Source organism: Perca fluviatilis, chromosome 14 (assembly GCF_010015445.1).
Source record: "Perca fluviatilis chromosome 14, GENO_Pfluv_1.0, whole genome shotgun sequence".
Taxonomy (NCBI): Eukaryota; Metazoa; Chordata; class Actinopteri; order Perciformes; family Percidae; genus Perca; species Perca fluviatilis.
In genome coordinates, this window is record NC_053125.1 from 26,643,658 (window position 1) to 26,657,339 (window position 13,682).

A 13,682-nucleotide genomic window follows, 5' to 3' on the forward strand; every position below is an offset into this window, starting at 1 on the left:
TACGCTATAATCTATATAACTAAATTTAAAACTTGCGAGTAAATACCAGGCCCCCAGTAAGTGTTCCAGGCTTTGACATTGCAGCCAAACAGTGGAATTAAAATGAACACAACTAACATCAAGGTTGAAGTAAGGTTAGTGTTGAACGTACTATTGATTTTTACAGACTGTTATCACAAAAGCTGTTTTAGAAATTAATTCTATCAGATTATACTTTTTCCTAGGAACAAAAACCCATCAGTAACTGCCAAAAACCCACAGACCAGGTGTAGGAGGCCAGCAGGATGCCAATGGCCTTATTGGATTGGAAACTATGGCTGGGGAAGTAAATGAAACGAGAGGGCCAGTCGGTGATGCTCTTCTCTCTTCTCATGCCGTCCATTGAAAATGGCATGCGGAAATAATGCTATTTATAATGCACTAAAATATCAGTTGGGATTCGCAATTCACCCCACGCATGGTTCTCATTTTACAACATTTTATGACATCGTTGTATTTTACCTTCACAGAGTAGTGCTCATATTTTTTCAGCACAGCCTTGCAGCCATGAGTCTACACGTAATCTTTCACCTACAAAAACCAGGAACAATTCACTCATGTATCTATTGAGCTGATGGTGTCACCATGAGTCAAACTGAACTTTGATTTGCCTATAATGAGCCATGAATTTGTAACTTGAATGTATGCCCTAGACTGACACAAAAGGCACCAAGTGGAAGCTATCAGAGGTTGGGCCCACCAAAGAGCAATGCCAGTAGTTGAATGTTTGTATAATTTTTACATAGCTCAGACTTTAAACATGTACTCTTTTAACCTCACTGTCCGGAATATATTAAAGATGCAGCAGGTAAGGCTTATGAAGCTAACTTTAAGACATATTTGCTGAAACTGACCCTATGTTCAAGTAGAACTACATGAAGCAGGTCAGGGGGGTGGGGTGTCTAACTGTGTGTCAATCACTGCTCTTGCACATGCATTTCATAGCATCCTCCCCTCCCCCTTCCCATCGCACGAGCTGCAGATAGGTTTCTCCCCGCTCTATCATGCACAGCTTTGTCTTGTGGGGGGGAGGGGCTTAGGACACTGTTTTGGGCTTTATCGGATAGAAGGGGGAGGGACTGAGAATTTGTCGATGTTCAAATTATTTGTCTAAGTCCTGGATCTTTGCAATCCTACCTACGGCACCTTTAAGAGTAAACTCTGACTTCTGCAATTAGTTATGTTGCACCATGTTTTATATATCCCTTCTATACCGGTGATAACCTACTCCACAATAAATACATTTGCTTCGAAAGGATGTGTGAATTTGTGTAACTTTCTTTCCATCCCTCCTTTCTTTATTCTGTCTGACGTACAGTACCTTGTGCAAAGCTTTTTGTAGCAGTTCATCAACCAACTTCCCTTTCTCACTTGGCCGCACTTTGTACTTCAGAACATCATAGTCATTCTGCACTCTTCTAGAATTCTGAAGCAACCCATTAACCAAGTAAAAGGTGTTGGGGTCATACATGATGAATTCATTCAGCTTGACCTTTAGCTTTTTAGCAAGCCAACGGACGATGCTGGTGAAAATGGGATGGTTAGCTTATTACTGTAATGTATCTTTACCGTGTGAGCCAGGACAGTAAACGATGACATTCACTAACTGCTTTTGATGTGTGGGCAAGACATATAACATCCCTACATCATTTTTGAGTTGTAAGACAGTGACAACAGTGGCAGCCTCCAAGGGCCTCAACAACAAAATTCACCTTCTGCTATTATGAAGTAACTCTGCGTATTATTTTTATGTAAATAAACAGGAATGTTTCTCTCTATAGATAACATAAAATAACTCTGAGTCAGTTCCACTATAGTGATAGTAAAACCTTTACAATAGCTTAACTATTAATTTCTTTTGATTCTATCCAAGTTTAATTTTTATCTTAACTTTAGTGTTTTAAATAATGACTGTATAATAACAATAATATGGACAGTTTCTTTTGCAAATAAACCCCACAAAAAGCTGGAAGTTTCATCAACATCATTTTTACACTATTATGTTAGTCTGAGACAGGGAAGGGTTGCATGCCATGTGTATATGTAAATGCAGAAACTGAATGTTTTTAAAACTTAACCTCACTGGTGAGTACTTGGGATCCTCATGGCTCCCAGTTCAGCATACCAGCCCTCTTCTTCATTCCTGTAGGTCTCCACCCGTCCTCCAACATGACCACTTAACTCTATTATGGTTACCTTGTCAGAACAGAAAAATACAAACTGAAAAATACACAATAAGGCCATTATGTAATGTTTGAAAGGTAGTAGGTTTGGCATTGATACAACTGGACAGCCTAAAGCCTTCTTTGGTGGAAGTTACAGCTTACGAACTCATGCTATGTAAGTTGAGATAGTGGTACCCCAGATCTCATTCAGGTCAGTGTCCAACATAACCTCATAACCTGTCTTAGGCAGAGGAGTAGTTGAACTCTGTGTCTCCATAGGTGACGGGAGAGATAACAGCGGTATGATAAGACAGTGCTGCCTCAAGCGCTCCCATCTTGCCAAGGTCATGGAGGAAGTAAACACATATCACATTCTGTCTGTGCTGAGGTATTTGGGTTAAGCATCTGGGCGGCAAAAGTGGCATTGCGTTCTCACTTTTTATTCCCTGTTTAGACGAGAGTTTTGGGGGGGAAATCTGCGTGCATATTGTGATGCAAAAGTTTGTGAAATTCTATGTAGTATGCACGCCAGGCGGCTAAGTGGCACTGCCACACAACACCACCATGTCCGTTCGCCAGCGTAGAACCTTCCTTCTACTTCTCTCCTTAGTAGCGCGAAACCAAAACATGTCGAAGCGAACAACAAAGGCTTGTCTGGACAGACGAGGAGGTGGAGTTGAATGTTTGTCTGATGATGACCGGCACAGTCGACCGTGATAAGCCACAGCACAGCACCCACGGGAGCACTACGAATACCCTGAGCCTCGCAGCCCTTCAGCCACTGCTTGAGAGCCAGAGGCAGCGGGCAGTGGAGGCTGAAGCAGATCCTCCTCTGCCCGCTGGCTGCTGCCACTTGCGCTCTCTCTCTCTCTCTCTCTCTCTCTCTCTTTTTCTTCATTCTTGTCGAAATCATTTAAATATTGAGCCATTACATTGAAAATCTTTTAGATAACAGGAGCCTATAATTTCTGTAGTCTACTCCGTAACAACAGACTAATTGGACCTTTTTCTCGTCTCCCTCCACACTGCTGTCTTCGGACTTTTTGCGATTTTACCCATCAGACGGTAACACGACGGTGGAGCGTTTTTAAGATTTCCACTCTGGAGGGTGGTTGCACTTTTTTGCGTTTTTAAGCCTGGAAAAATGCTGTCGCCGTATAAACGAAAGGCAAATCCGATAAAATATCTTTTCGTTTTCACCTGCAAGCGTGTAAACAGGGCCTGACTCTGATTGTGAGTTTTTCCTTTACACCCTGCTCCAAAGTCGCCCACTGATTCAGCAGTCAATGCCGGCGGAAGCTAGAGGCAGTGGTGGACTCAGCCCACCTACACTTACTCTAATTACAATAAAAGCTTTATTTGTATAACAAGATCATTTTGTTATGGGTTTGGCATTTTGTTCTGTTTTGTCTTATTGTGGTGGTCTGTTTTGTATTTTGCTCTGTTTCCTGTTTTATTGTGATAGTCTGCTTTTCTGTGCTGTCTTGTCTAGTTTTACTTCCTGGTTTTTTGTTCCTGTGAATTTTTTTTCGCTCTGAGTTTGTTCCAGTCTCTGTTTTTGGTCACACCCTTTTCATTGTGTTTATCTTCATTTTGGACAGAGATTTGTCTGCTTTTTTTGACTCCTTGTGTTGATTTTTTGACTGCTTTGTTGGTATTTACTCTTCTTTCTAATAAATCTTTAAGCTCAAACTTTTTCCTGCCTGATCTCCTGCATTTGGGTCCTGCAGCACATAACACATTTGTTTTTATGGTCATTACGAAGCACCTGACAGAACATTTCTAACAAATTGCTGTCTGTACACACAGTGACTTTCAGTCAGTAGTACATTTAATTTGAATAAACACCTGTTTAAGTTTGCAGGGTATTTGAATCCTGTCATATTTGATGGACTGAAAGTTAATGAAGCACAAAAACACATTTGAAATATCACCACTGTGGAAGAGTAATGTGAAAAGAAAATTTGCCTGCCACGATTAAGAGTATAAAGTGATACAGAATCCATCATTTGTTTGACAACATGCAAACATAACCTGTCCTGGGTGCCATTTATTCACTCAGACACAGAAGCATTAATATATCTTGGGATCAGAACGAGTGAATAGCAGTCGGTGAGTTTGGATGCACAGGAGAGAGATCAAAAACAAGCAGTGCTGAGAAGGTGGGTGTCCTTGAATTAAGTAACAGTTTTAAGTTTATATCATTTCATTACTTTTCCTTGGATATTAAGCAACACTGTGTAAATGTTTATCAACATTAACAATTAGCATTACCATTTTCCAGTCATTGACTCAAGTTGGGGAAAATCAAGAGACCAGTAGCCTTCTGTAAATTAACTTATCATGTTGTGTCTTAATTTTACTCATATATTTTGAAGGTAACCACACAAAAACCCAGTAGTGTTTGTCAGTATCTGAAAATAAAATATAATTGTGCAAAATAATCTGAATTTTTATTTGTATTAACTTTAATCTCAAGAAGGGACTTGAGACTAAAACGTGTTTTGTGATTGTTTTTCCGTAACAAGATGAACATTTTATGGAAGCCCATGTCTGCAAAGAAAAGAAGAAAACAAAAGTGGTGAAAAGTTATTAATGATTAAAGCAAAAATACACGAGAAATCTAATTTATTAAGATTTGACTTTAGTCAACATTATGTCCAAAATGAGACTAAATTCAAAGTGATGAGATGGAAAGGTGAATTGTGACTCAAAACAGTGATATTTTGAGTTAGGATCTAATTCTCTTGATACTTTTGCAATTTTATTTATTTTTGTCCTAGAATTTCATCCTTTTATTTCTTTAGAATTAACTTCCCTAAGTTTCTTGCATGAAACCTTCAGTTTTCATTTCACTTCATTCAAAGTTATGGTTCACATTATTAGAACACTTCTATTGTTATACTTAATTTTAACAAAAAAACTCTTCATGTTAAACAAATGATTTTAGTACTTTTGATACAAAATAAATGTATCTCACTGAAACAAGAAAACCTTTTTTGTTAATACATAACTCAGTATATTGTAATATAATTTAATTAACTTTTACATAGTCTACTAACTTCAATTTCATTTTTTTGGGGAGATTTGTTGTCAGAATAACACTGCCGTACTTTTACATGGATATGTCTCAAGACAAATTCCAATTGGCACATGAAGCGGTGGACTGTTGTGATCAGGTTAGCATACTCTGCTGTCATGTAGTCACACATGCCTATTACACCTGCATACAGTAAATGCTCAATATATCGCAATATTATAGGCAAATATATCTGCTGTTACTATGGACAAAATGTGCAATGGATAAACAAAATAATTTGTTGTAGTTTTAAATCACTTTAATCATCTTTGAAATGATCTCAGTTAATTTATTTCTGTTCCTCTTTTCTCCCTTTTCTCCATAAAAGCAAATCCATACAAAACCATTATGTCCGTCAACTCCTCTTCCTCCCACCTTTACACCTGCCAAGACTCCAGAGCTGGACTTATCGTCTCCGTGGCCTACAGTGTCACTAAGAACATCCTCATCCTCCCTCTCTCCACCTTCGTCCTCTACCTGGGTCACCAACGATGGCGGCGACAGCGTTCCTTTGCAACAACGAGCCACTCTGACATCTTCTCCTACAACATGGCTGCTCTTGAGCTGATCTGTGCATTTGGAGGCATAGCTTTCTTTTGTGGTGTATACACTGGTCTCTCAGAGTTGGTGAGGGTAGGGACTTATTTGTATACTATGGTTTTCCCTGGAGAGATGTTATTTCACATCCTTACCTGTGTGGAGCGCTACCTGGCTGTTGTTCACCCCGTCACCTACATGGGGCTGAGACAGTCGGGTGGAGTCAAGATACGAAATATCAGCATTGTATGTGTTTGGTTGCCGTGCTTTGGATGGAGTGGTGTACTAGTTCGCTATGGTTTTCCCTATGTCTCATTTTTCTGTGCAATGATCTTCACTTCAGTTGTCGTATCTTTCTGCAGCCTTTCTGTTCTCCATGTTCTGATTCGTCCAGGGCCGGGGGAAGTGGGCGGGGACAGGGAGCGGGTTGATCAATCAAAGCAGAGGGCTTTCCACACCATCACTGCCATAATGGGAGTGTTGTGGTTGTGGCTTGCAGGGTTGCTTGTTGGTCTTGCTCTGAAATTCTCAAATCTGATGAACTTCGATGACAGGTGTGTGGCACTGGTTACTGGAATCTGGTTTAGTCTGCCCAGCAGTTTGGTTTTACCTCTGCTGTTCCTACACAGAGCAGGAAAATTGCCTTGTTGCCACTAAAGCAATGTCAGTGACACTATAACTTAACTTCAGACAATGAAAAGGAATTCATTTTAGGAAGACATATCACAGAAGGTTAGCATTGTTATTGGAAAAAAAGGAAAGAGAGCAAGTTTTATAGTGTCCATAAAGTAATTCCATGAGGATTTCCTGGAGTTTTCCTATTATATTTGTGTCACAAAATAACAGAGTTTGCAGCAGCACCTGCAATTTAAAGGGGTTACATGTGTCTTTCACCAAGCACACAAATGTTTTTCTTAAGTCATCAACAAAATTTGTACTTTTTCTCTTGAATCAATAATACATTTATATTGTATCAACGATTTTGTTTATTGACTCACACACACTCACAAATTACACATTTCTTAACATTTGAATTATATTCATAGGATGTTTATGATAAAACAATATTGTTTAGCATAAACATCCTCATTATATCTGCGTACATGTATCTATAATGTAATGAAATCATGTTTAACCTACATGGCACATTAAGATAATTTAACCCTCACCTGGAAACTTAAAATGTATGTTTGCACCCAACTAATAGAGCTGGTAAGAATTGCTAAACATTCACAAAAAAGAGTATTGAAAGGACAAGGATGAAGTAATGGACAAAAAACTATTCATTTGAGCATATAAATAAATCATTTGACAGCAGAAATGAACTGAAAAAGTGGCAATTTTGTATGAACACATTTTACAGTTTGTTTCTTTGTAATGTGCTGACTGTTTATGTTATGTTTAAATCAGATCAGATGTCAATTGCCTGCTCTTTCATTCTCTGTATTTACCATGTGTCAATGCTGTTCATTGTAAGGGACAATTGCTATATACAATCACCGAAATAAAATATTTCCATTTGTTGTGGTTTGGTTTTTGAAGATTACCTGTGTTTTTCCAATGATTGTATCTTGACTAAATGCCTTCTGAAAATGTTAAAATTAGTTAGCATAAAGTTTTGAAGTTAATTAATGGGTTGTTAATGATTAAATGTTTAACAACCAACAATACAAATTTGGACCAAAAAGAGTTAATCAAAAAGCACATAAATGAAAAAAAAGCAATAAAAAAATGATTAAAAAAACATGTTTTGTTGGTAAAAGAAAGGCTATAATCTATATAATTAATTTAAAACTGCTAGTTAACTTGCGAGGAACAACCAGGCCCAGGAAGAGTGCCAGGCTTTGACATTGCAGCCAAACAGCAGAATTGAAATGAACACAACAAACATCAAGGTTGAAGCATGATTAGTAGTGCACGTACTATCGATTTTTAGAGACAATTATCTCAAAAGCTGTTTTGGAAATAAATTATATCAGATTATACTTTTGCCTAGCAACAACTAGCCATCATTAACACCAGTTTGATGCAGATTAGAACTGCATGGTGTAAGGACAATCACAATGAGCTTTACTTTTAAGGAAGGAATGCAATCACCAAGCGTAAGAAACAATTTGACACAGCCATTTCATTACTATGATAGCACTGATAGACCTAGAAAGTAGACCCTAGAGCTCGTCATGGTGTCGCATTCTAGCTGACTCTTTGTTAATCTTGGTATCAGCCCTGATCGCAGCTTTCATAGATGTCTCGATCCAAGCGTGAGGAAAAGCTGTGTGTTCACCTGCAAAGTGCACCCTGCCTTCACTGCTGAAGAGATTTTTAGCATACTCTACATGTTGGTAGGGTGTGAAGAGAGCGAAGGCACCCAAGCTGTGAGGATCCGCGCTCCACCTCTTCACCACCACCGCTGTGCAGAGAGATTTGACTCTCTCACCGTGGATCTTCGCCAAATCTCTCAGAAGCAGCTCTTTCAGGTCTTCATCGCTCGCACCTAAGAAGAGGAGGGAATCATCAGACCAAGTGTAGGAGGTCAGTAGGACACCAATGTTGTTATTTGTTGGGAAACTGTGGCTGGGGTAGTAAATGAAACGAGAGGGCCGGTCGGTGATGCTCTTTCCTCCTCTGATGCCGTCCTTCTCCCAGAACTTCTCGCTGAAGGTTAGGTTGATTCTAGTAGAACTGTCATAGTGGACTGCCCTCAGTGCCTCCATCTTTCTGATGGAGAGAGGTGGTTCAAAGTCAATGAAGAGGGCTGCTTTGGCTGTGGTTGTTACCAGGGCATTGTCAGCTGAAAGGCTAGTAAAAGAAGACTGTTGTCCTGTCTGGTACGATACTATTACACCTTTATTTGACTGGCTGATACGTTTGACCTTGGAGTTGAGGAGAATAGGAACATTCAGGACATTAAGAATAGCTTTCGGGAGAAGGTCAGATCCACCAGTCACTTCATAATACCTTAAAAACAAAAATAATTGTTTGAGTGCAGTGTATTAGAGAGGTGCAAATTTCAAATATGTCAATATGGTATGTCCATGTACAGTCATATTTATAAGTTATGTTTTAAACTGGGAGAGAAACATTCAGGCATATGTGTCTAAGGAGTTTTGTTGCCAGTTGATAAAAATGACTTTCAATTTAATCTAAGTTTAGGTTAAAACAGTACTTTACATAGTGCTACATATAAAGCCACTGAATTACTGTCTTTCAGATGAAATTATTAAATTTACTGGTTTTCTCCTAAAGCCAGTAAACAGTGAACAACTTTAGTTTCCCAGACCTTTCATGACCACCTCACATTTTCTGGCCAGGGGTTTCAGATCTCCTTCTTCTTTCAGATACTCCTATTAAACAAATTTCCATGTAATTGACACTTGTGGATGTGGTGGGATGTTTCAGTAAGAACTTGTTTGTTTTCAAACGCTAAACCATTGAAAATGGCATCCGAAAATAATGCTATTCATAAAGTACAAAAATATCAGTTGTGATTCGCAATTTACCCTACATGTTCTCATTTTACAACATTTTATGATATCATTGGGTTTTACCTTCACAGAGTAGTGGTCATATTTTTTCAGCGCAGCATCGCAGCCATGAGTCTGCACGTAAGGTTTTACCTACAAAAAACAGGAACAATTCACTCATTTATCTATTGAGCTGATGGTGTCACAATGAGTAAAACTGAACTTTGATTTGCCTTTAATGAAACATGAATGCGTAACTCGACTGTATGGCCTAGCCTGACACAAAAAGGCACCAAGTGGAAGCTCTTAGAGGTTGGGCCCACCGGACAGCAATGCAAGTAGTTCCACTAATTTTATATAGCTCAGACTATAAACATGTCCTCTTTTAACCTTACTGGCCAGAACAGCTTAACAGTAAACTCTGACTTCTGCAATTAATGAATTTCCTGGACCCGGTAGGTCCAATATTGAGGAAGTTATCCCATTAGATATGTTGCACCATGTTTTATATAACCTTCTATGATGATAGACTACTCTACAATAAAGAAAAATAAATTTGCTTTCCAAGGATGTGTGAATTTGTGTAACTTTTTTTCCATCCCTCCTTCCTTTCTTCTGTCTTATGTACCTTCTGCAAAGCTTGTTGTAGCAGTTCATGGGCTGACTTCCCTTTCTCACTTGGCCGCACGTTGTACTTCAGAACGTTGGGGTCCTTTTGCACTATGGACATCTTCTCCAACAACCCATTAACCAAGTAAAAGGTGTTGGGGTCATACATGATGAAATTATTCAGCTTGACATTCAGCTCATTAGCAAACCAGTGGATGATGCTGGTGACAAAGGGGATGGTGGTTAGCTTATTAGTTAGTGTAATGTATCTTTACCGTGTGAGACAGACAGTAAACAATGACATTTACTAACTACTTGATGTGTAGGCAAGACATTTAATGGTAGCACATGTAACATCCCTATATCATTTTTGAGTTTTAAGTTAACAAGACAGTGACAACAGTGGTAGCCTCCAAGGGCCTCAACAACAAAATTTACCTTCTGCTATTTTTAAAGGTCCTATGACATGCTGCTCTTTGGATGCTTTTATATAGACCTTAGTGGTCCCCTAATACTGTATCTGAAGTCTCGTTCCTGAAATTCAGCCTTGGTGCAGAATTACAGCCACTAGAGCCAGTCCCACAATTTCCTTAGGATGTGCCATTTTTGTGTCTCTAGCTATTGAGGAGGAGAGAGGGTGGGGCAAGGTGGAGGGTGGGGGTGTGGCCTTGACTAACTGCCACTTTTCTCGTTTGAAAGCCATGATGTCTCTCTCCCATGGGTTGGCCAAATTCTCTGGGCGGGCAAAGTAGAGAAAGGGGAGGTAACCTTGCTTGTTATGACCTCATAACAAGCAAGATTCCAGAATGGCTCATCTGAGCTTTCATTTTCTCAAAGGCAGAGTAGGATACTCAGGGCTCGGTTTACACCTATCGCCATTTCAAGCCAATTGGGGATCATAGGCAGGCTGGGGGAACGCATATTAATGTTAAAAAACCTCATAAAGTGAAAATTTCATGCCATGGGACCTTTAAGTAACTCGCCATGTTATTTTTTTTGTAAATAAACAGGAATGTTTCGCTCTATAGATAACATAACATAACTATTAATTTCTTTTTGATTCTATCCAAGTTTAATTGGTATCTCACCTTTAGTGTTTTAAATAATTGTGATAACAATAATATGGATGGTTTCCTTGCAAATCAACTCCATAAAAAGCTGGTAGTTTCATCAGCATCCTTTTTACACAATCATGTTAGTCTGAGACAGGGAAGGGTTGCATGCCATGTTTATATGTAAATGCCCAACTGAATGTTTTTAAAACTTAAACTCACTGGTGAGTACTTGGGATCCTCATGGCTCCCAGTTCAGCATACCAGCCTTCTTCTTCATTCCTGTAGGTCTCCACACGTCCTCCAACGACTCTATTATGGTTACCTTGTCAGAACAGAAAAATACAAACAGATACAAAATAAGGCCAATATGTAATGTTTGAAAGGTAGTAGGTTTGGCATTGCTACAACTGGGCAGCCTAAAGCCTTCTTTGGTGGAAGTTACAGCTTACGAACTCATGCTATGTAAGTTGAGACAGTGGTGCCCTAGATCTCATTCAGGTCAGTGTCCAACATAACCTCATAACCTGTCTTAGGCAGAGGAGTAGTTGAACTCTGTGTCTCCATAGATGACGGGAGAGGTAACAGCAGTATGATAAAGACAGTGCGGCCTCAATCGCTACCATCCTGCCAAGGTCATGGAGGAAGTAAACACATAGCACATTCTGTCTGTGCTGAGGTATTTGGATTAAGCATCTGTGCAGCACCCACAATATCTTCATTGACATTGAAGGTTCAGCTAAACTTAATGGTTCCAGCATGCGTTTAAATATACCTTCAAGTAGATTGGAACTTCAGAGAGTTGGGACAGCACAACATGACATCCTGGTTAACCTGTACGGCCTGCCTAATTTTCTCCTCAAAATAGATTCCATTAAATGCTTCTGTGTAAGTCATTAAAGTCTACCTACCTTTATGTATGTGAATATCAAATGTGCTTCTCCTGTGTTCATGCTTAATACGTTTGTTTGTTATGTATGCACTTATCACCCAGGCAAATTCCACGTAGGCTAACTACTGTGGCAATAAACTCCTTTCTGATTCTGAGTTTTTCACCCTGCTCCAATGTCGCCCACTGTCTCAGCTGTCAAGGCCGGTGGAAGCTAGGGGCAGGGGTGGACTCAGCCCACCCAAACGTGGGTCGTTCTCACACAATCAAAAGTTAACAAAATGTTTTCAGCTAATTGAATAAGTAGCAAAGAAAATACATTTTCCAACTTCTGATTGGGTGTGTCTTCAGCAGTTCATCATAGTCTTTGTCATTCAGACAATCAGCCAGATTGTCCTTCAAGCTGACAGCATCAGCAGGGCTGTGGTAGAGTGTGAGCAGCAGCAGCAGCACACTGATGGCTACTTATCAAACAAAGAGAGAAGCACACCCCAGTAGGAAACGTTTAGCAAGGTGTTTTTATTAATTATTACAGAATTTTACTGTTCCAAAGTTTATTTGAGCAACTAGATGCGAGACACTTGACTACTTGAACTTGTTTGCATCACATTTACAGACATTTTCTGATGCTGTTATGAATAAAGATTTATACAATAAGTATAATAAAACAGTTTAAAGTTCCTCTTCTGGAAGGATACATTAATTTTGAAGTTGAGCAAAACATAAACATATCCTCATTTCATAATAGAGTGATGAAATCCAAAGTGTACCAGTGTGAAGCTAAACTCAAACATTGATTTCTTCAATGGGTCTGAATCGTAGATAGGGACTACGTCAAGGAACTGAGCAGACTACATGTGCACTATAACCACATATTTGACTCTGCTAGCCATACATACACCTAACTCTGCACATTGCCCATGCATCACTTTTGGAATTAATGCCTCGGGCCATTTAGCTACTACAAGCTGGATCAGATTGACAATAACAAAAAAAGTAGTCATCACAAAATAAAGAAGTTTAAAGAGAGTTCTTATTTAATGGATAATATCTTAAATATTCATTTTGCTAGAAAATACTCACACAATTTCCATCTTGCCCCACGCAGATCCATCTCAGTAGAGCTGTGCAATTAATTGAAATGTAATCATGATTATGATTTTGGCTCTCAATGATCACAAAAACAGAATAATCGAGAAAAACAATTATTTCGCTCATTACTTTTGCAAGTTGTCTGTTATTTTCTCTTGTGTTCTGAGTGAAAAATAAAGTTATGTGTTTTTTACTGTTGATTTATTTAACTTTTTCCACTGTTTTTTTAAGTTCAGTAATTGCAAGATCTTTCCAGAAGTCCACGAGTAATCGTGTTAAATTATCATGATTTCAATTTTGACCGAAATAATCGTAATTATATTTTTTTCCATAATCGAGCAGTCCTACATCTCAGTTATTAATCCTGCCTTCTGTCCCTCTTTGGTGACATAAAGAGCAATGTCTCATGTTTCAGAAATGAACACATTTATAAAGTTGATGAAAAGACTGATATATTTTTATGGTAAAATTGTAATGATAGTCTGAGTTAAAAAAAATAAAAAATACAGATTCTTACCATTTAAAGAGCTTAAATGTCAACATCTGCTGTAAGAGTAACTTGAATTGACGGGGACACCTCTTATATACATACATTTAGTGCTGTTTTTTTTTTGCTCATCTAACTGGTTTAACTGCCAACACACCTGCACAAGAATATTGTTCTTGTCACGACTTGTCAAGATTCAAGTTTGGAAAAAAAACAAGTAGAACTTGAACACACACACACACACACGCATATTCCCATGAAGTGTTTTG

At 38.8% G+C, this 13,682-nt stretch overlaps 2 pseudogenes; both read right to left on the reverse strand.

Moving 5' to 3' along the window:
- LOC120572545 overlaps positions 1-6,290 on the reverse strand; it is a 37,398-nt pseudogene extending 31,108 nt beyond the window's left edge.
- Positions 6,291-7,981: 1,691 nt separating this feature from the next.
- Positions 7,982-13,473, reverse strand: LOC120572343 (annotated as a pseudogene).
- Positions 13,474-13,682: the final 209 nt, after the last annotated feature.